Source organism: Heptranchias perlo, unplaced genomic scaffold, assembly GCF_035084215.1.
Source record: "Heptranchias perlo isolate sHepPer1 unplaced genomic scaffold, sHepPer1.hap1 HAP1_SCAFFOLD_140, whole genome shotgun sequence".
Taxonomy (NCBI): Eukaryota; Metazoa; Chordata; class Chondrichthyes; order Hexanchiformes; family Hexanchidae; genus Heptranchias; species Heptranchias perlo.
In genome coordinates this window covers 1,044,917-1,065,137 of record NW_027138646.1, presented here as the reverse complement: position 1 = coordinate 1,065,137, position 20,221 = coordinate 1,044,917, and the positions used below count along the sequence as shown (strand labels likewise).

Genomic DNA, 20,221 nt, shown 5'->3' with positions numbered 1-20,221 from the left:
TGGAGTGTGAGGGGGATGTGTTCCTGAGTGTCCTGTTATTGGAGTGTGAGGGGGATGTGTTCCTGAGTCCCCTGTTATTGGAGTGTGAGGGGGGATGTGTTCCTGAGTGTCCTGTTATTGGAGTGTGAGGGGGATGTGTTCCTGAGTCCCCTGTTATTGGAGTGTGAGGGGGATGTGTTCCTGAGTGTCCTGTTATTGGAGTGTGAGGGGGATGTGTTCCTGAGTGTCCTGTTATTGGAGTGTGAGGGGGATGTGTTCCTGAGTGTTCTGTTGTTGGAGTGTGAGGGGGATGTGTTCCTGAGTGTTCCGTTATTGGAGTGTGAGGGGGATGTGTTCCTGAGTCCCCTGTTATTGGAGTGTGAGGGGGATGTGTTCCTGAGTGTTCTGTTATTGGAGTGTGAGGGGGATGTGTTCCTGAGTGTTCTGTTATTGGAGTGTGAGGGGGATGTGTTCCTGAGTGTTCTGTTATTGGAGTGTGAGGGGGATGTGTTCCTGAGTCCCTGTTATTGGAGTGTGAGGGGGATGTGTTCCTGAGTGTTCTGTTATTGGAGTGTGAGGGGGATGTGTTCCTGAGTGTTCTGTTATTGGAGTGTGAGGGGGATGTGTTCCTGAGTGTTCTGTTATTGGAGTGTGAGGGGGATGTGTTCCTGAGTGTTCTGTTATTGGAGTGTGAGGGGGATGTGTTCCTGAGTGTCCTGTTATTGGAGTGTGAGGGGGAATGTGTTCCTGAGTGTCTGTTATTGGAGTGTGAGGGGGATGTGTTCCTGAGTGTCCTGTTATTGGAGTGTGAGGGGGATGTGTTCCTGAGTGTTCTGTTATTGGAGTGTGAGGGGGATGTGTTCCTGAGTGTTCTGTTATTGGAGTGTGAGGGGGATGTGTTCCTGAGTGTTCTGTTATTGGAGTGTGAGGGGGATGTGTTCCTGAGTGTTCTGTTATTGGAGTGTGAGGGGGATGTGTTCCTGAGTGTTCTGTTATTGGAGTGTGAGGGGGATGTGTTCCTGAGTCCCCTGTTATTGGAGTGTGAGGGGGATGTGTTCCTGAGTGTTCTGTTATTGGAGTGTGAGGGGGATGTGTTCCTGAGTGTTCTGTTATTGGAGTGTGCGGGGGATGTGTTCCTGAGTGTTCTGTTATTGGAGTGTGAGGGGGATGTGTTCCTGAGTGTTCTGTTATTGGAGTGTGAGGGGGATGTGTTCCTGAGTCCCCTGTTATTGGAGTGTGAGGGGGATGTGTTCCTGAGTGTTCTGTTATTGGAGTGTGCGGGGGATGTGTTCCTGAGTGTTCTGTTATTGGAGTGTGAGGGGGATGTGTTCCTGAGTCCCCTGTTATTGGAGTGTGAGGGGGATGTGTTCCTGAGTGTTCTGTTATTGGAGTGTGAGGGGGATGTGTTCCTGAGTGTTCTGTTATTGGAGTGTGAGGGGGATGTGTTCCTGAGTGTCCTGTTATTGGAGTGTGAGGGGAATGTGTTCCTGAGTGTTCTGTTATTGGAGTGTGAGGGGGATGTGTTCCTGAGTGTCCTGTTATTGGAGTGTGAGGGGGATGTGTTCCTGAGTGTTCTGTTATTGGAGTGTGAGGGGGATGTGTTCCTGAGTGTTCTGTTATTGGAGTGTGAGGGGGATGTGTTCCTGAGTGTTCTGTTATTGGAGTGTGAGGGGGATGTGTTCCTGAGTGTTCTGTTATTGGAGTGTGAGGGGGATGTGTTCCTGAGTCCCCTGTTATTGGAGTGTGAGGGGGATGTGTTCCTGAGTGTTCTGTTATTGGAGTGTGAGGGGGATGTGTTCCTGAGTGTTCTGTTATTGGAGTGTGAGGGGGATGTGTTCCTGAGTGTTCTGTTATTGGAGTGTGAGGGGGATGTGTTCCTGAGTGTTCCTGTTATTGGAGTGTGAGGGGGATGTGTTCCTGAGTGTTCTGTTATTGGAGTGTGAGGGGGATGTGTTCCTGAGTGTTCTGTTATTGGAGTGTGAGGGGGATGTGTTCCTGAGTGTTCTGTTATTGGAGTGTGAGGGGGATGTGTTCCTGAGGTTCCCTGTTATTGGAGTGTGAGGGGATGTGTTCCTGAGTGTTCTGTTATTGGAGTGTGAGGGGGATGTGTTCCTGAGTGTCTGTTATTGGAGTGTGAGGGGGATGTGTTCCTGAGTGTTCTGTTATTGGAGTGTGAGGGGGATGTGTTCCTGAGTGTTCTGTTATTGGAGTGTGAGGGGGATGTGTTCCTGAGTCCCCTGTTATTGGAGTGTGAGGGGGATGTGTTCCTGAGTCCCCTGTTATTGGAGTGTGAGGGGGATGTGTTCCTGAGTGTTCCTGTTATTGGAGTGTGAGGGGGATGTGTTCCTGAGTGTTCTGTTATTGGAGTGTGAGGGGGATGTGTTCCTGAGTGTTCCTGTTATTGGAGTGTGAGGGGGATGTGTTCCTGAGTCCCCTGTTATTGGAGTGTGAGGGGGATGTGTTCCTGAGTGTTCTGTTATTGGAGTGTGAGGGGGATGTGTTCCTGAGTGTTCTGTTATTGGAGTGTGAGGGGGATGTGTTCCTGAGTGTTCTGTTATTGGAGTGTGAGGGGGATGTGTTCCTGAGTTCCCTGTTATTGGAGTGTGAGGGGGATGTGTTCCTGAGTGTTCTGTTATTGGAGTGTGAGGGGGATGTGTTCCTGAGTGTCCTGTTATTGGAGTGTGAGGGGGAATGTGTTCCTGAGTGTTCTGTTATTGGAGTGTGAGGGGGATGTGTTCCTGAGTGTCCTGTTATTGGAGTGTGAGGGGGATGTGTTCCTGAGTGTTCTGTTATTGGAGTGTGAGGGGGATGTGTTCCTGAGTGTTCTGTTATTGGAGTGTGAGGGGGATGTGTTCCTGAGTGTTCTGTTATTGGAGTGTGAGGGGGATGTGTTCCTGAGTGTTCTGTTATTGGAGTGTGAGGGGGATGTGTTCCTGAGTGTTCTGTTATTGGAGTGTGAGGGGGATGTGTTCCTGAGTCCCCTGTTATTGGAGTGTGAGGGGGATGTGTTCCTGAGTGTTCTGTTATTGGAGTGTGAGGGGGATGTGTTCCTGAGTGTTCTGTTATTGGAGTGTGAGGGGGATGTGTTCCTGAGTGTTCTGTTATTGGAGTGTGAGGGGGATGTGTTCCTGAGTGTTCTGTTATTGGAGTGTGAGGGGGATGTGTTCCTGAGTCCCTGTTATTGGAGTGTGAGGGGGATGTGTTCCTGAGTGTTCTGTTATTGGAGTGTGCGGGGGATGTGTTCCTGAGTGTTCTGTTATTGGAGTGTGAGGGGGATGTGTTCCTGAGTCCCCTGTTATTGGAGTGTGAGGGGGATGTGTTCCTGAGTGTTCTGTTATTGGAGTGTGAGGGGGATGTGTTCCTGAGTGTTCTGTTATTGGAGTGTGAGGGGGATGTGTTCCTGAGTGTCCTGTTATTGGAGTGTGAGGGGGATGTGTTCCTGAGTGTTCTGTTATTGGAGTGTGAGGGGGATGTGTTCCTGAGTGTTCTGTTATTGGAGTGTGAGGGGGATGTGTTCCTGAGTGTTCTGTTATTGGAGTGTGAGGGGGATGTGTTCCTGAGTGTTCTGTTATTGGAGTGTGAGGGGGATGTGTTCCTGAGTGTTCTGTTATTGGAGTGTGAGGGGGATGTGTTCCTGAGTGTTCTGTTATTGGAGTGTGAGGGGGATGTGTTCCTGAGTGTTCTGTTATTGGAGTGTGAGGGGGATGTGTTCCTGAGTGTTCTGTTATTGGAGTGTGAGGGGGATGTGTTCCTGAGTTCCCTGTTATTGGAGTGTGAGGGGGATGTGTTCCTGAGTGTTCTGTTATTGGAGTGTGAGGGGGATGTGTTCCTGAGTGTTCTGTTATTGGAGTGTGAGGGGGATGTGTTCCTGAGTGTTCTGTTATTGGAGTGTGAGGGGGATGTGTTCCTGAGTGTTCTGTTATTGGAGTGTGAGGGGGATGTGTTCCTGAGTGTTCTGTTATTGGAGTGTGAGGGGGATGTGTTCCTGAGTGTTCTGTTATTGGAGTGTGAGGGGGATGTGTTCCTGAGTGTTCTGTTATTGGAGTGTGAGGGGGATGTGTTCCTGAGTGTCCCTGTTATTGGAGTGTGAGGGGGATGTGTTCCTGAGTGTTCTGTTATTGGAGTGTGAGGGGGATGTGTTCCTGAGTGTTCTGTTATTGGAGTGTGAGGGGGATGTTGTTCCTGAGTGTTCTGTTATTGGAGTGTGAGGGGGATGTGTTCCTGAGTGTTCTGTTATTGGAGTGTGAGGGGGATGTGTTCCTGAGTTCCCTGTTATTGGAGTGTGAGGGGGATGTGTTCCTGAGTCCCCTGTTATTGGAGTGTGAGGGGGATGTGTTCCTGAGTGTTCTGTTATTGGAGTGTGAGGGGGATGTGTTCCTGAGTGTTCTGTTATTGGAGTGTGAGGGGGATGTGTTCCTGAGTGTTCTGTTATTGGAGTGTGAGGGGGATGTGTTCCTGAGTGTCCTGTTATTGGAGTGTGAGGGGGATGTGTTCCTGAGTGTTCTGTTATTGGAGTGTGAGGGGGATGTGTTCCTGAGTGTTCTGTTATTGGAGTGTGAGGGGGATGTGTTCCTGAGTGTTCTGTTATTGGAGTGTGAGGGGGATGTGTTCCTGAGTGTCCTGTTATTGGAGTGTGAGGGGGATGTGTTCCTGAGTGTTCTGTTATTGGAGTGTGAGGGGGATGTGTTCCTGAGTCCCTGTTATTGGAGTGTGAGGGGGATGTGTTCCTGAGTGTTCTGTTATTGGAGTGTGAGGGGGATGTGTTCCTGAGTCTGTTATTGGAGTGTGAGGGGATGTGTTCCTGAGTCCCCTGTTATTGGAGTGTGAGGGGGATGTGTTCCTGAGTGTTCTGTTATTGGAGTGTGAGGGGGATGTGTTCCTGAGTGTTCTGTTATTGGAGTGTGAGGGGGATGTGTTCCTGAGTGTTCTGTTATTGGAGTGTGAGGGGGATGTGTTCCTGAGTGTTCTGTTATTGGAGTGTGAGGGGGATGTGTTCCTGAGTCCCTGTTATTGGAGTGTGAGGGGATGTGTTCCTGAGTGATCTGTTATTGGAGTGTGAGGGGGATGTGTTCCTGAGTGTTCTGTTATTGGAGTGTGAGGGGGATGTGTTCCTGAGTGTTCTGTTATTGGAGTGTGAGGGGGATGTGTTCCTGAGTGTTCTGTTATTGGAGTGTGAGGGGGATGTGTTCCTGAGTGTTCTGTTATTGGAGTGTGAGGGGGATGTGTTCCTGAGTGTTCTGTTATTGGAGTGTGAGGGGGATGTGTTCCTGAGTGTTCTGTTATTGGAGTGTGAGGGGGATGTGTTCCTGAGGTCCCTGTTATTGGAGTGTGAGGGGATGTGTTCCTGAGTGTTCTGTTATTGGAGTGTGAGGGGGATGTGTTCCTGAGTGTTCTGTTATTGGAGTGTGAGGGGGATGTGTTCCTGAGTGTTCTGTTATTGGAGTGTGAGGGGGATGTGTTCCTGAGTGTTCTGTTATTGGAGTGTGAGGGGGATGTGTTCCTGAGTCCCCTGTTATTGGAGTGTGAGGGGGATGTGTTCCTGAGTCCCCTGTTATTGGAGTGTGAGGGGGATGTGTTCCTGAGTGTTCTGTTATTGGAGTGTGAGGGGGATGTGTTCCTGAGTGTTCTGTTATTGGAGTGTGAGGGGGATGTGTTCCTGAGTGTTCTGTTATTGGAGTGTGAGGGGGATGTGTTCCTGAGTGTCCTGTTATTGGAGTGTGAGGGGGATGTGTTCCTGAGTGTTCTGTTATTGGAGTGTGAGGGGGATGTGTTCCTGAGTGTTCTGTTATTGGAGTGTGAGGGGGATGTGTTCCTGAGTGTTCTGTTATTGGAGTGTGAGGGGGATGTGTTCCTGAGTGTCCTGTTATTGGAGTGTGAGGGGGATGTGTTCCTGAGTGTTCTGTTATTGGAGTGTGAGGGGGATGTGTTCCTGAGTCCCTGTTATTGGAGTGTGAGGGGGATGTGTTCCTGAGTGTTCTGTTATTGGAGTGTGAGGGGGATGTGTTCCTGAGTGTCCTGTTATTGGAGTGTGAGGGGGATGTGTTCCTGAGTCCCTGTTATTGGAGTGTGAGGGGGATGTGTTCCTGAGTGTTCTGTTATTGGAGTGTGAGGGGGATGTGTTCCTGAGTCCCCTGTTATTGGAGTGTGAGGGGGATGTGTTCCTGAGTGTTCTGTTATTGGAGTGTGAGGGGGATGTGTTCCTGAGTCCCTGTTATTGGAGTGTGAGGGGGATGTGTTCCTGAGTGTTCTGTTATTGGAGTGTGAGGGGATGTGTTCCTGAGGTCCCCTGTTATTGGAGTGTGAGGGGGATGTGTTCCTGAGTGTCCCTGTTATTGGAGTGTGAGGGGGATGTGTTCCTGAGTGTTCTGTTATTGGAGTGTGAGGGGGATGTGTTCCTGAGTGTCCTGTTATTGGAGTGTGAGGGGGATGTGTTCCTGAGTGTTCTGTTATTGGAGTGTGAGGGGGATGTGTTCCTGAGTGTTCTGTTATTGGAGTGTGAGGGGATGTGTTCCTGAGTGTCCTGTTATTGGAGTGTGAGGGGGATGTGTTCCTGAGTGTTCTGTTATTGGAGTGTGAGGGGGATGTGTTCCTGAGTGTCTGTTATTGGAGTGTGAGGGGGATGTGTTCCTGAGTGTTCTGTTATTGGAGTGTGAGGGGGATGTGTTCCTGAGTGTCCTGTTATTGGAGTGTGAGGGGGATGTGTTCCTGAGTGTTCTGTTATTGGAGTGTGAGGGGGATGTGTTCCTGAGTCCCTGTTATTGGAGTGTGAGGGGGATGTGTTCCTGAGTGTTCTGTTATTGGAGTGTGAGGGGGATGTGTTCCTGAGTGTTCTGTTATTGGAGTGTGAGGGGGATGTGTTCCTGAGTGTTCTGTTATTGGAGTGTGAGGGGGATGTGTTCCTGAGTGTCCTGTTATTGGAGTGTGAGGGGGATGTGTTCCTGAGTGTTCTGTTATTGGAGTGTGAGGGGGATGTGTTCCTGAGTGTTCTGTTATTGGAGTGTGAGGGGGATGTGTTCCTGAGTGTTCTGTTATTGGAGTGTGAGGGGGATGTGTTCCTGAGTGTTCTGTTATTGGAGTGTGAGGGGGATGTGTTCCTGAGTGTTCTGTTATTGGAGTGTGAGGGGGATGTGTTCCTGAGTCCCTGTTATTGGAGTGTGAGGGGGATGTGTTCCTGAGTGTTCTGTTATTGGAGTGTGAGGGGGATGTGTTCCTGAGTGTTCTGTTATTGGAGTGTGAGGGGGATGTGTTCCTGAGTCCCCTGTTATTGGAGTGTGAGGGGGATGTGTCCTGAGTGTTCTGTTATTGGAGTGTGAGGGGGATGTGTTCCTGAGTGTTCTGTTATTGGAGTGTGAGGGGGATCGTGTTCCTGAGTCCCTGTTATTGGAGTGTGAGGGGGATGTGTCCCTGAGTTCCCTGTTATTGGAGTGTGAGGGGGATGTGTTCCTGAGTTCCCCTGTTATTGGAGTGTGAGGGGGACGTGTTCCTGAGTCCTGTTATTGGAGTGTGAGGGGGATGTGTTCCTGAGTCCCTGTTATTGGAGTGTGAGGGGGATGTGTTCCTGAGTGTCCTGTTATTGGAGTGTGAGGGGGATGTGTCCTGAGTGTTCTGTTATTGGAGGTGAGGGGGATGTGTTCCTGAGTGTTCTGTTATTGGAGTGTGAGGGGGATGTGTTCCTGAGTCCCCTGTTATTGGAGTGTGAGGGGGATGTGTTCCTGAGTGTCCTGTTATTGGAGTGTGAGGGGGATGTGTTCCTGAGTGTTCTGTTATTGGAGTGTGAGGGGGATGTGTTCCTGAGTGTTCTGTTATTGGAGTGTGAGGGGGATGTGTTCCTGAGTGTCCTGTTATTGGAGTGTGAGGGGGATGTGTTCCTGAGTGTTCTGTTATTGGAGTGTGAGGGGGATGTGTCCTGAGTGTTCTGTTATTGGAGTGTGAGGGGGATGTGTTCCTGAGTGTCCTGTTATTGGAGTGTGAGGGGGATGTGTCCCTGAGTGTTCTGTTATTGGAGTGTGAGGGGGATGTGTTCCTGAGTGTTCTGTTATTGGAGTGTGAGGGGGATGTGTTCCTGAGTCCCCTGTTATTGGAGTGTGAGGGGGATGTGTTCCTGAGTGTTCTGTTATTGGAGTGTGAGGGGGATGTGTTCCTGAGTGTTCTGTTATTGGAGTGTGAGGGGGATGTGTTCCTGAGTGTTCTGTTATTGGAGTGTGAGGGGGATGTGTTCCTGAGTGTTCTGTTATTGGAGTGTGAGGGGGATGTGTTCCTGAGTGTTCTGTTATTGGAGTGTGAGGGGGATGTGTTCCTGAGTGTTCTGTTATTGGAGTGTGAGGGGGATGTGTTCCTGAGTCCCCTGTTATTGGAGTGTGAGGGGGATGTGTTCCTGAGTGTCCTGTTATTGGAGTGTGAGGGGGATGTGTTCCTGAGTGTCCTGTTATTGGAGTGTGAGGGGGATGTGTTCCTGAGTGTTCTGTTATTGGAGTGTGAGGGGGATGTGTTCCTGAGTGTTCTGTTATTGGAGTGTGAGGGGGATGTGTTCCTGAGTCCCCTGTTATTGGAGTGTGAGGGGGATGTGTTCCTGAGTGTTCTGTTATTGGAGTGTGAGGGGGATGTGTTCCTGAGTGTTCTGTTATTGGAGTGTGAGGGGGATGTGTTCCTGAGTGTTCTGTTATTGGAGTGTGAGGGGGATGTGTTCCTGAGTGTTCTGTTATTGGAGTGTGAGGGGGATGTGTTCCTGAGTGTTCTGTTATTGGAGTGTGAGGGGGATGTGTTCCTGAGTGTTCTGTTATTGGAGTGTGAGGGGGATGTGTTCCTGAGTGTTCTGTTATTGGAGTGTTAGGGGGATGTGTTCCTGAGTCCCCTGTTATTGGAGTGTGAGGGGGATGTGTTCCTGAGTGTTCTGTTATTGGAGTGTGAGTGGGATGTGTTCCTGAGTGTTCTGTTATTGGAGTGTGAGGGGGATGTGTTCCTGAGTGTTCTGTTATTGGAGTGTGAGGGGGATGTGTTCCTGAGTGTTCTGTTATTGGAGTGTGAGGGGAATGTGTTCCTGAGTCCCCTGTTATTGGAGTGTGAGGGGGATGTGTTCCTGAGTGTTCTGTTATTGGAGTGTGAGGGGGATGTGTTCCTGAGTCCCCTGTTATTGGAGTGTGAGGGGGATGTGTTCCTGAGTGTTCTGTTATTGGAGTGTGAGGGGGATGTGTTCCTGAGTGTTCTGTTATTGGAGTGTGAGGGGGATGTGTTCCTGAGTGTTCTGTTATTGGAGTGTGAGGGGGATGTGTTCCTGAGTGTTCTGTTATTGGAGTGTGAGGGGGATGTGTTCCTGAGTGTTCTGTTATTGGAGTGTGAGGGGGATGTGTTCCTGAGTGTTCTGTTATTGGAGTGTGAGGGGGATGTGTTCCTGAGTGTTCTGTTATTGGAGTGTGAGGGGGATGTGTTCCTGAGTGTTCTGTTATTGGAGTGTGAGGGGGATGTGTTCCTGAGTGTTCTGTTATTGGAGTGTGAGGGGGATGTGTTCCTGAGTGTTCTGTTATTGGAATGTGAGGGGGATGTGTTCCTGAGTCCCCTGTTATTGGAGTGTGAGGGGGATGTGTTCCTGAGTGTTCTGTTATTGGAGTGTGAGGGGATGTGTTCCTGAGTGTTCTGTTATTGGAGTGTGAGGGGGATGTGTTCCTGAGTGTTCTGTTATTGGAGTGTGAGGGGGATGTGTTCCTGAGTGTTCTGTTATTGGAGTGTGAGGGGGATGTGTTCCTGAGTGTTCTGTTATTGGAGTGTGAGGGGGATGTGTTCCTGAGTGTTCTGTTATTGGAGTGTGAGGGGGATGTGTTCCTGAGTGTCCTGTTATTGGAGTGTGAGGGGGATGTGTTCCTGAGTGTTCTGTTATTGGAGTGTGAGGGGGATGTGTTCCTGAGTGTTCTGTTATTGGAGTGTGAGGGGGATGTGTTCCTGAGTGTCCTGTTATTGGAGTGTGAGGGGGATGTGTTCCTGAGTGTTCTGTTATTGGAGTGTGAGGGGGATGTGTTCCTGAGTGTTCTGTTATTGGAGTGTGAGGGGGATGTGTTCCTGAGTGTTCTGTTATTGGAGTGTGAGGGGGATGTGTTCCTGAGTGTTCTGTTATTGGAGTGTGAGGGGGATGTGTTCCTGAGTGTTCTGTTATTGGAGTGTGAGGGGGATGTGTTCCTGAGTGTTCTGTTATTGGAGTGTGAGGGGATGTGTTCCTGAGTGTTCTGTTATTGGAGTGTGAGGGGGATGTGTTCCTGAGTGTTCTGTTATTGGAGTGTGAGGGGGATGTGTTCCTGAGTGTCCTGTTATTGGAGTGTGAGGGGGATGTGTTCCTGAGTCCCCTGTTATTGGAGTGTGAGGGGGATGTGTTCCTGAGTCCCCTGTTATTGGAGTGTGAGGGGGATGTGTTCCTGAGTGTCCTGTTATTGGAGTGTGAGGGGGATGTGTTCCTGAGTGTCCTGTTATTGGAGTGTGAGGGGGATGTGTTCCTGAGTGTTCTGTTGTTGGAGTGTGAGGGGGATGTGTTCCTGAGTGTTCCGTTATTGGAGTGTGAGGGGGATGTGTTCCTGAGTCCCCTGTTATTGGAGTGTGAGGGGGATGTGTTCCTGAGTGTTCTGTTATTGGAGTGTGAGGGGGATGTGTTCCTGAGTGTTCTGTTATTGGAGTGTGAGGGGGATGTGTTCCTGAGTGTTCTGTTATTGGAGTGTGAGGGGGATGTGTTCCTGAGTCCCCTGTTATTGGAGTGTGAGGGGGATGTGTTCCTGAGTGTTCTGTTATTGGAGTGTGAGGGGGATGTGTTCCTGAGTGTCCTGTTATTGGAGTGTGAGGGGAATGTGTTCCTGAATGTTCTGTTATTGGAGTGTGAGGGGGATGTGTTCCTGAGTGTTCTGTTATTGGAGTGTGAGCGGGATGTGTTCCTGAGTGTTCTGTTATTGGAGTGTGAGGGGGATGTGTTCCTGAGTGTTCTGTTATTGGAATGTGAGGGGGATGTGTTCCTGAGTGTTCTGTTATTGGAGTGTGAGGGGGATGTGTTCCTGAGTGTTCTGTTATTGGAGTGTGAGGGGGATGTGTCCCTGAGTGTTCTGTTATTGGAGTGTGAGGGGGATGTGTTCCTGAGTGTTCTGTTATTGGAGTGTGAGGGGATGTGTTCCTGAGTGTTCTGTATTGGAGTGTGAGGGGGATGTGTTCCTGAGTCCCCTGTTATTGGAGTGTGAGGGGGATGTGTTCCTGAGTGTTCTGTTATTGGAGTGTGAGGGGGATGTGTTCCTGAGTGTTCTGTTATTGGAGTGTGAGGGGGATGTGTTCCTGAGTGTTCTGTTATTGGAGTGTGAGGGGGATGTGTTCCTGAGTCCCCTGTTATTGGAGTGTGAGGGGGATGTGTTCCTGAGTGTTCTGTTATTGGAGTGTGAGGGGGATGTGTTCCTGAGTGTTCTGTTATTGGAGTGTGAGGGGGATGTGTTCCTGAGTCCCCTGTTATTGGAGTGTGAGGGGGATGTGTTCCTGAGTGTTCTGTTATTGGAGTGTGAGGGGGATGTGTTCCTGAGTGTTCTGTTATTGGAGTGTGAGGGGGATGTGTTCCTGAGTGTCCTGTTATTGGAGTGTGAGGGGAATGTGTTCCTGAGTGTTCTGTTATTGGAGTGTGAGGGGGATGTGTTCCTGAGTGTCCTGTTATTGGAGTGTGAGGGGGATGTGTTCCTGAGTGTTCTGTTATTGGAGTGTGAGGGGGATGTGTTCCTGAGTGTTCTGTTATTGGAGTGTGAGGGGGATGTGTTCCTGAGTGTTCTGTTATTGGAGTGTGAGGGGGATGTGTTCCTGAGTGTTCTGTTATTGGAGTGTGAGGGGGATGTGTTCCTGAGTCCCCTGTTATTGGAGTGTGAGGGGATGTGTTCCTGAGTGTTCTGTTTATTGGAGTGTGAGGGGGATGTGTTCCTGAGTGTTCTGTTATTGGAGTGTGAGGGGGATTGTGTTCCTGAGTGTTCTGTTATTGGAGTGTGAGGGGGATGTGTTCCTGAGTGTTCTGTTATTGGAGTGTGAGGGGGATGTGTTCCTGAGTGTTCTGTTATTGGAGTGTGAGGGGGATGTGTTCCTGAGTGTTCTGTTATTGGAGTGTGAGGGGGATGTGTTCCTGAGTGTTCTGTTATTGGAGTGTGAGGGGGATGTGTTCCTGAGTGTTCTGTTATTGGAGTGTGAGGGGGATGTGTTCCTGAGTGTTCTGTTATTGGAGTGTGAGGGGGATGTGTTCCTGAGTCCCCTGTTATTGGAGTTGTGAGGGGGATGTGTTCCTGAGTCCCCTGTTATTGGAGTGTGAGGGGGATGTGTTCCTGAGTGTTCTGTTATTGGAGTGTGAGGGGGATGTGTTCCTGAGTGTTCTGTTATTGGAGTGTGAGGGGGATGTGTTCCTGAGTGTTCTGTTATTGGAGTGTGAGGGGGATGTGTTCCTGAGTGTTCTGTTATTGGAGTGTGAGGGGGATGTGTTCCTGAGTGTTCTATTATTGGAGTGTGAGGGATGTGTTCCTGAGTCCCTGTTATTGGAGTGTGAGGGGGATGTGTTCCTGAGTCCCCTGTTATTGGAGTGTGAGGGGGATGTGTTCCTGAGTCCCCTGTTATTGGAGCTGTGAGGGGGATGTGTTCCTGAGTGTCCTGTTATTGGAGTGTGAGGGGGATGTGTTCCTGAGTGTTCCTGTTATTGGAGTGTGAGGGGGATGTGTTCCTGAGTGTTCTGTTATTGGAGTGTGAGGGGGATGTGTTCCTGAGTCCCTGTTATTGGAGTGTGAGGGGGATGTGTTCCTGAGTGTTCTGTTATTGGAGTGTGAGGGGGATGTGTTCCTGAGTGTTCTGTTATTGGAGTGTGAGGGGGATGTGTTCCTGAGTGTTCTGTTATTGGAGTGTGAGGGGGATGTGTTCCTGAGTGTTCTGTTATTGGAGTGTGAGGGGGATGTGTTCCTGAGTGTTCTGTTATTGGAGTGTGAGGGGGATGTGTTCCTGAGTGTTCTGTTATTGGAGTGTTGAGGGGGATGTGTTCCTGAGTGTTCTGTTATTGGAGTGTGAGGGGGATGTGTTCCTGAGTCCCTGTTATTGGAGTGTGAGGGGATGTGTTCCTGAGTGTTCTGTTATTGGAGTGTGAGGGGGATGTGTTCCTGAGTGTTCTGTTATTGGAGTGTGAGGGGGATGTGTTCCTGAGTCCCTGTATTGGAGTGTGAGGGGGATGTGTTCCTGAGTGTTCTGTTATTGGAGTGTGAGGGGGATGTGTTCCTGAGTGTTCTGTTATTGGAGTGTGAGGGGGATGTGTTCCTGAGTGTTCTGTTATTGGAGTGTGAGGGGGATGTGTTCCTGAGTGTTCTGTTATTGGAGTGTGAGGGGGATGTGTTCCTGAGTGTTCTGTTATTGGAGTGTGAGGGGGATGTGTTCCTGAGTGTTCTGTTATTGGAGTGTGAGGGGGATGTGTTCCTGAGTGTTCTGTTATTGGAGTGTGAGGGGGATGTGTTCCTGAGTGTTCTGTTATTGGAGTGTGAGGGGGATGTGTTCCTGAGTCCCCTGTTATTGGAGTGTGAGGGGGATGTGTTCCTGAGTGTTCTGTTATTGGAGTGTGAGGGGGATGTGTTCCTGAGTGTTCTGTTATTGGAGTGTGAGGGGGATGTGTTCCTGAGTCCCCTGTTATTGGAGTGTGAGGGAGATGTGTTCCTGAGTGTTCTGTTATTGGAGTGTGAGGGGGATGTGTTCCTGAGTGTCCTGTTATTGGAGTGTGAGGGGGAATGTGTTCCTGAGTCCCCTGTTATTGGACTGTGAGGGGGATGTGTTCCTGAGTGTTCTGTTATTGGAGTGTGAGGGGGATGTGTTCCTGAGTCCCCTGTTATTGGACTGTGAGGGGGATGTGTTCCTGAGTGTCCATTTATTGGAGTGTGAGGGGGATGTGTTCCTGAGTGTTCAGTTATTGGAGTGTGAGGGGGATGTGTTCCTGAGTGTTCTGTTATTGGAGTGTGAGGGGGATGTGTTCCTGAGTGTTCTGTTATTGGAGTGTGAGGGGGATGTGTTCCTGAGTCCCCTGTTATTGGAGTGTGAGGGGGATGTGTTCCTGAGTGTTCTGTTATTGGAGTGTGAGGGGGATGTGTTCCTGAGTGTTCTGTTATTGGAGTGTGAGGGGGATGTGTTCCTGAGTGTTCTGTTATTGGAGTGTGAGGGGGATGTGTTCCTGAGTGTTCTGTTATTGGAGTGTGAGGGGGATGTGTTCCTGAGTGTTCTGTTATTGGAGTGTGAGGGGGATGTGTTCCTGAGTGTTCTGTTATTGGAGTGTGAGGGGGATGTGTTCCTGAGTCCCCTGTTATTGGAGTGTGAGGGGGATGTGTTCCTGAGTGTTCTGTTATTGGAGTGTGAGGGGGATGTGTTCCTGAGTGTTCTGTTATTGGAGTGTGAGGGGGATGTGTTCCTGAGTCCCCTGTTATTGGAGTGTGAGGGGGATGTGTTCCTGAGTGTTCTGTTATTGGAGTGTGAGGGGGATGTGTTCCTGAGTGTTCTGTTATTGGAGTGTGAGGGGGATGTGTTCCTGAGTGTTCTGTTATTGGAGTGTGAGGGGGATGTGTTCCTGAGTGTTCTGTTATTGGAGTGTGAGGGGGATGTGTTCCTGAGTGTTCTGTTATTGGAGTGTGAGGGGGATGTGTTCCTGAGTGTTCTGTTATTGGAGTGTGAGGGGGATGTGTTCCTGAGTGTTCTGTTATTGGAGTGTGAGGGGGATGTGTTCCTGAGTGTTCTGTTATTGGAGTGTGAGGGGGATGTGTTCCTGAGTCCCCTGTTATTGGAGTGTGAGGGGGATGTGTTCCTGAGTGTTCTGTTATTGGAGTGTGAGGGGGATGTGTTCCTGAGTGTTCTGTTATTGGAGTGTGAGGGGGATGTGTTCCTGAGTCCCCTGTTATTGGAGTGTGAGGGAGATGTGTTCCTGAGTGTTCTGTTATTGGAGTGTGAGGGGGATGTGTTCCTGAGTGTCCTGTTATTGGAGTGTGAGGGGAATGTGTTCCTGAGTCCCCTGTTATTGGACTGTGAGGGGGATGTGTTCCTGAGTGTTCTGTTATTGGAGTGTGAGGGGGATGTGTTCCTGAGTCCCCTGTTATTGGACTGTGAGGGGGATGTGTTCCTGAGTGTCCATTTATTGGAGTGTGAGGGGGATGTGTTCCTGAGTGTTCAGTTATTGGAGTGTGAGGGGGATGTGTTCCTGAGTGTCCTGTTATTGGAGTGTGAGGGGGATGTGTTCCTGAGTGTCCTGTTATTGGAGTGTGAGGGGGATGTGTTCCTGAGTGTTCTGTTATTGGAGTGTGAGGGGGATGTGTTCCTGAGTGTTCTGTTATTGGAGTGTGAGGGGGATGTGTTCCTGAGTGTCCTGTTATTGGAGTGTGAGGGGGATGTGTTCCTGAGTGTTCTGTTATTGGAGTGTGAGGGGGATGTGTTCCTGAGTGTCCTGTTATTGGAGTGTGAGGGGGATGTGTTCCTGAGTGTTCAGTTATTGGAGTGTGAGGGGGATGTGTTCCTGAGTGTCCTGTTATTGGAGTGTGAGGGGGATGTGTTCCTGAGTGTTCTGTTATTGGAGTGTGAGGGGGATGTGTTCCTGAGTGTTCTGTTATTGGAGTGTGAGGGGGATGTGTTCCTGAGTCCCCTGTTATTGGAGTGTGAGGGGGATGTGTTCCTGAGTGTTCTGTTATTGGAGTGTGAGGGGGATGTGTTCCTGAGTGTTCTGTTATTGGAGTGTGAGGGGGATGTGTTCCTGAGTGTTCTGTTGTTGGAGTGTGAGGGGGATGTGTTCCTGAGTGTTCTGTTATTGGAGTGTGAGGGGGATGTGTTCCTGAGTCCCCTGTTATTGGAGTGTGAGGGGGATGTGTTCCTGAGTGTCCTGTTATTGGAGTGTGAGGGGGATGTGTCCCTGAGTGTTCCGTTATTGGAGTGTGAGGGGGATGTGTTCCTGAGTGTTCTGTTATTGGAGTGTGAGGGGGATGTGTTCCTGAGTCCCCTGTTATTGGAGTGTGAGGGGAATGTGTTCCTGAGTGTTCTGTTATTGGAGTGTGAGGGGGATGTGTTCCTGAGTGTTCTGTTATTGGAGTGTGAGTGGGATGTGTTCCTGAGTCCCCTGTTATTGGAGTGTGAGGGGGATGTGTTCCTGAGTGTCCTGTTATTGGAGTGTGAGGGGGATGTGTTCCTGAGTGTTCTGTTATTGGAGTGTGAGGGGGATGTGTTCCTGAGTGTTCTGTTATTGGAGTGTGAGGGGAATGTGTTCCTGAGTGTTCTGTTATTGGAGTGTGAGGGGGATGTGTTCCTGAGTGTTCTGTTATTGGAGTGTGAGGGGGATGTGTTCCTGAGTGTTCTGTTATTGGAGTGTGAGGGGGATGTGTTCCTGAGTGTTCTGTTATTGGAGTGTGAGGGGGATGTGTTCCTGAGTGTTCTGTTATTGGAGTGTGAGGGGGATGTGTTCCTGAGTCCCCTGTTATTGGAGTGTGAGGGGGATGTGTTCCTGAGTGTTCTGTTATTGGAGTGTGAGGGGGATGTGTTCCTGAGTGTTCTGTTATTGGAGTGTGAGGGGGATGTGTTCCTGAGTCCCCTGTTATTGGAGTGTGAGGGGGATGTGTTCCTGAGTGTTCTGTTATTGGAGTGTGAGGGGGATGTGTTCCTGAGTGTTCTGTTATTGGAGTGTGAGGGGGATGTGTTCCTGAGTGTTCTGTTATTGGAGTGTGAGGGGGATGTGTTCCTGAGTGTTCTGTTATTGGAGTGTGAGGGGGATGTGTTCCTGAGTGTTCTGTTATTGGAGTGTGAGGGGGATGTGTTCCTGAGTCCCCTGTTATTGGAGTGTGAGGGGGATGTGTTCCTGAGTCCCCTGTTATTGGAGTGTGAGGGGGATGTGTTCCTGAGTCCCCTGTTATTGGAGTGTGAGGGGGATGTGTTCCTGAGTGTTCTGTTATTGGAGTGTGAGGGGGATGTGTTCCTGAGTGTTCTGTTATTGGAGTGTGAGGGGGATGTGTTCCTGAGTGTTCTGTTATTGGAGTGTGAGGGGGATGTGTTCCTGAGTGTTCTGTTATTGGAGTGTGAGGGGGATGTGTTCCTGAGTGTTCTGTTATTGGAGTGTGAGGGGGATGTGTTCCTGAGTCCCCTGTTATTGGAGTGTGAGGGGGATGTGTTCCTGAGTCCCCTGTTATTGGAGTGTGAGGGGGATGTGTTCCTGAGTGTTCTGTTATTGGAGTGTGAGGGGGATGTGTTCCTGAGTGTTCTGTTATTGGAGTGTGAGGGGGATGTGTTCCTGAGTGTTCTGTTATTGGAGTGTGAGGGGGATGTGTTCCTGAGTGTCCTGTTATTGGAGTGTGAGGGGGATGTGTTCCTGAGTGTTCTGTTATTGGAGTGTGAGGGGGATGTGTTCCTGAGTGTTCTGTTATTGGAGTGTGAGGGGGATGTGTTCCTGAGTCCCCTGTTATTGGAGTGTGAGGGGGATGTGTTCCTGAGTGTTCTGTTATTGGAGTGTGAGGGGGATGTGTTCCTGAGTGTTCTGTTATTGGAGTGTGAGGGGGATGTGTTCCTGAGTGTTCTGTTATTGGAGTGTGAGGGGGATGTGTTCCTGAGTGTTCTGTTATTGGAGTGTGAGGGGGATGTGTTCCTGAGTGTTCTGTTATTGGAGTGTGAGGGGGATGTGTTCCTGAGTGTTCTGTTATTGGAGTGTGAGGGGGATGTGTTCCTGAGTGTTCTGTTATTGGAGTGTGAGGGGGATGTGTTCCTGAGTCCCCTGTTATTGGAGTGTGAGGGGGATGTGTTCCTGAGTGTTCTGTTATTGGAGTGTGAGGGGGATGTGTTCCTGAGTGTTCTGTTATTGGAGTGTGAGGGGAATGTGTTCCTGAGTGTCCTGTTATTGGAGTGTGAGGGGGATGTGTTCCTGAGTGTTCTGTTATTGGAGTGTGAGGGGGATGTGTTCCTGAGTGTTCTGTTATTGGAGTGTGAGGGGGATGTGTCCCTGAGTCCCCTGTTATTGGAGTGTGAGGGGGATGTGTTCCTGAGTGTTCTGTTATTGGAGTGTGAGGGGGATGTGTTCCTGAGTGTTCTGTTATTGGAGTGTGAGGGGGATGTGTTCCTGAGTCCCCTGTTATTGGAGTGTGAGGGGGATGTGTTCCTGAGTGTTCTGTTATTGGAGTGTGAGGGGGATGTGTTCCTGAGTGTCCTGTTATTGGAGTGTGAGGGGGATGTGTTCCTGAGTGTTCTGTTATTGGAGTGTGAGGGGGATGTGTTCCTGAGTGTTCTGTTATTGGAGTGTGAGGGGAATGTGTTCCTGAGTGTTCCGTTATTGGAGTGTGAGGGGGATGTGTTCCTGAGTCCCCTGTTATTGGAGTGTGAGGGGGATGTGTTCCTGAGTGTTCTGTTATTGGAGTGTGAGGGGGATGTGTTCCTGAGTGTTCTGTTATTGGAGTGTGAGGGGGATGTGTTCCTGAGTGTTCTGTTATTGGAGTGTGAGGGGGATGTGTTCCTGAGTGTTCTGTTATTGGAATGTGAGGGGGATGTGTTCCTGAGTCCCCTGTTATTGGAGTGTGAGGGGGATGTGTTCCTGAGTGTTCTGTTATTGGAGTGTGAGGGGGATGTGTTCCTGAGTCCCCTGTTATTGGAGTGTGAGGGGGATGTGTTCCTGAGTGTTCTGTTATTGGAGTGTGAGGGGGATGTGTTCCTGAGTGTTCTGTTATTGGAGTGTGAGGGGGATGTGTTCCTGAGTGTTCTGTTATTGGAGTGTGAGGGGGATGTGTTCCTGAGTGTTCTGTTATTGGAGTGTGAGGGGGATGTGTTCCTGAGTGTCCTGTTATTAGAGTGTGAGGGGGATGTGTTCCTGAGTGTTCTGTTATTGGAGTGTGAGGGGGATGTGTTCCTGAGTGTTCTGTTATTGGAGTGTGAGGGGGATGTGTTCCTGAGTGTTCTGTTATTGGAGTGTGAGGGGGATGTGTTCCTGAGTGTTCTGTTATTAGAGTGTGAGGGGGATGTGTTCCTGAGTGTCCTGTTATTGGAGTGTGAGGGGGATATGTTCCTGAGTGTTCTGTTATTGGAGTGTGAGGGGGATGTGTCCCTGAGTCCCCTGTTATTGGAGTGTGAGGGGGATGTGTTCCTGAGTGTCCTGTTATTGGAGTGTGAGGGGGATGTGTTCCTGAGTGTCCTGTTATTGGAGTGTGAGGGGGATGTGTTCCTGAGTGTTCTGTTATTGGAGTGTGAGGGGGATGTGTTCCTGAGTGTTCTGTTATTGGAGTGTGAGGGGGATGTGTTCCTGAGTGTTCTGTTATTGGAGTGTGAGGGGGATGTGTTCCTGAGTGTTCTGTTATTGGAGTGTGAGGGGGATGTGTTCCTGAGTGTTCTGTTATTGGAGTGTGAGGGGGATGTGTTCCTGAGTGTTCTGTTATTGGAGTGTGAGGGGGATGTGTTCCTGAGTGTTCTGTTATTGGAGTGTGAGGGGGATGTGTTCCTGAGTGTTCTGTTATTGGAGTGTGAGGGGGATGTGTTCCTGAGTGTTCTGTTATTAGAGTGTGAGGGGGATGTGTTCCTGAGTGTTCTGTTATTGGAGTGTGAGGGGGATGTGTTCCTGAGTCCCCTGTTATTGGAGTGTGAGGGGGATGTGTTCCTGAGTGTTCTGTTATTGGAGTGTGAGGGGGATGTGTTCCTGAGTGTTCTGTTATTGGAGTGTGAGGGGGATGTGTTCCTGAGTGTTCTGTTATTGGAGTGTGAGGGGGATGTGTTCCTGAGTGTTCTGTTATTGGAGTGTGAGGGGGATGTGTTCCTGAGTGTTCTGTTATTGGAGTGTGAGGGGGATGTGTTCCTGAGTGTTCTGTTATTGGAGTGTGAGGGGGATGTGTTCCTGAGTGTTCTGTTATTGGAGTGTGAGGGGGATGTGTTCCTGAGTGTTCTGTTACTGGAGTGTGAGGGGGATGTGTTCCTGAGTGTTCTGTTATTGGAGTGTGAGGGGGATGTGTTCCTGAGTGTTCTGTTATTGGAGTGTGAGGGGGATGTGTTCCTGAGTCCCCTGTTATTGGAGTGTGAGGGGGATGTGTTCCTGAGTCCCCTGTTATTGGAGTGTGAGGGGGATGTGTTCCTGAGTGTTCTGTTATTGGAGTGTGAGGGGGATGTGTTCCTGAGTGTTCTGTTATTGGAGTGTGAGGGGGATGTGTTCCTGAGTGTTCTGTTATTGGAGTATGAGGGGCTTGGGTTCCTGAGTGTACTTTTATTCTGCATCGAGATTTTCTGCATTTAAATTAATGTTTTACTT

The 20,221-nt window shown here is 49.8% G+C and overlaps 1 protein-coding gene across 1 annotated transcript in view; it reads left to right on the top strand.

The window, feature by feature from the left end:
- The window catches only part of ambp (alpha-1-microglobulin/bikunin precursor), a 98,354-nt gene that overhangs the window by 73,668 nt on the left and 4,465 nt on the right, over nucleotides 1-20,221 (top strand). The gene's annotated exons all lie outside the window — the stretch shown is intronic.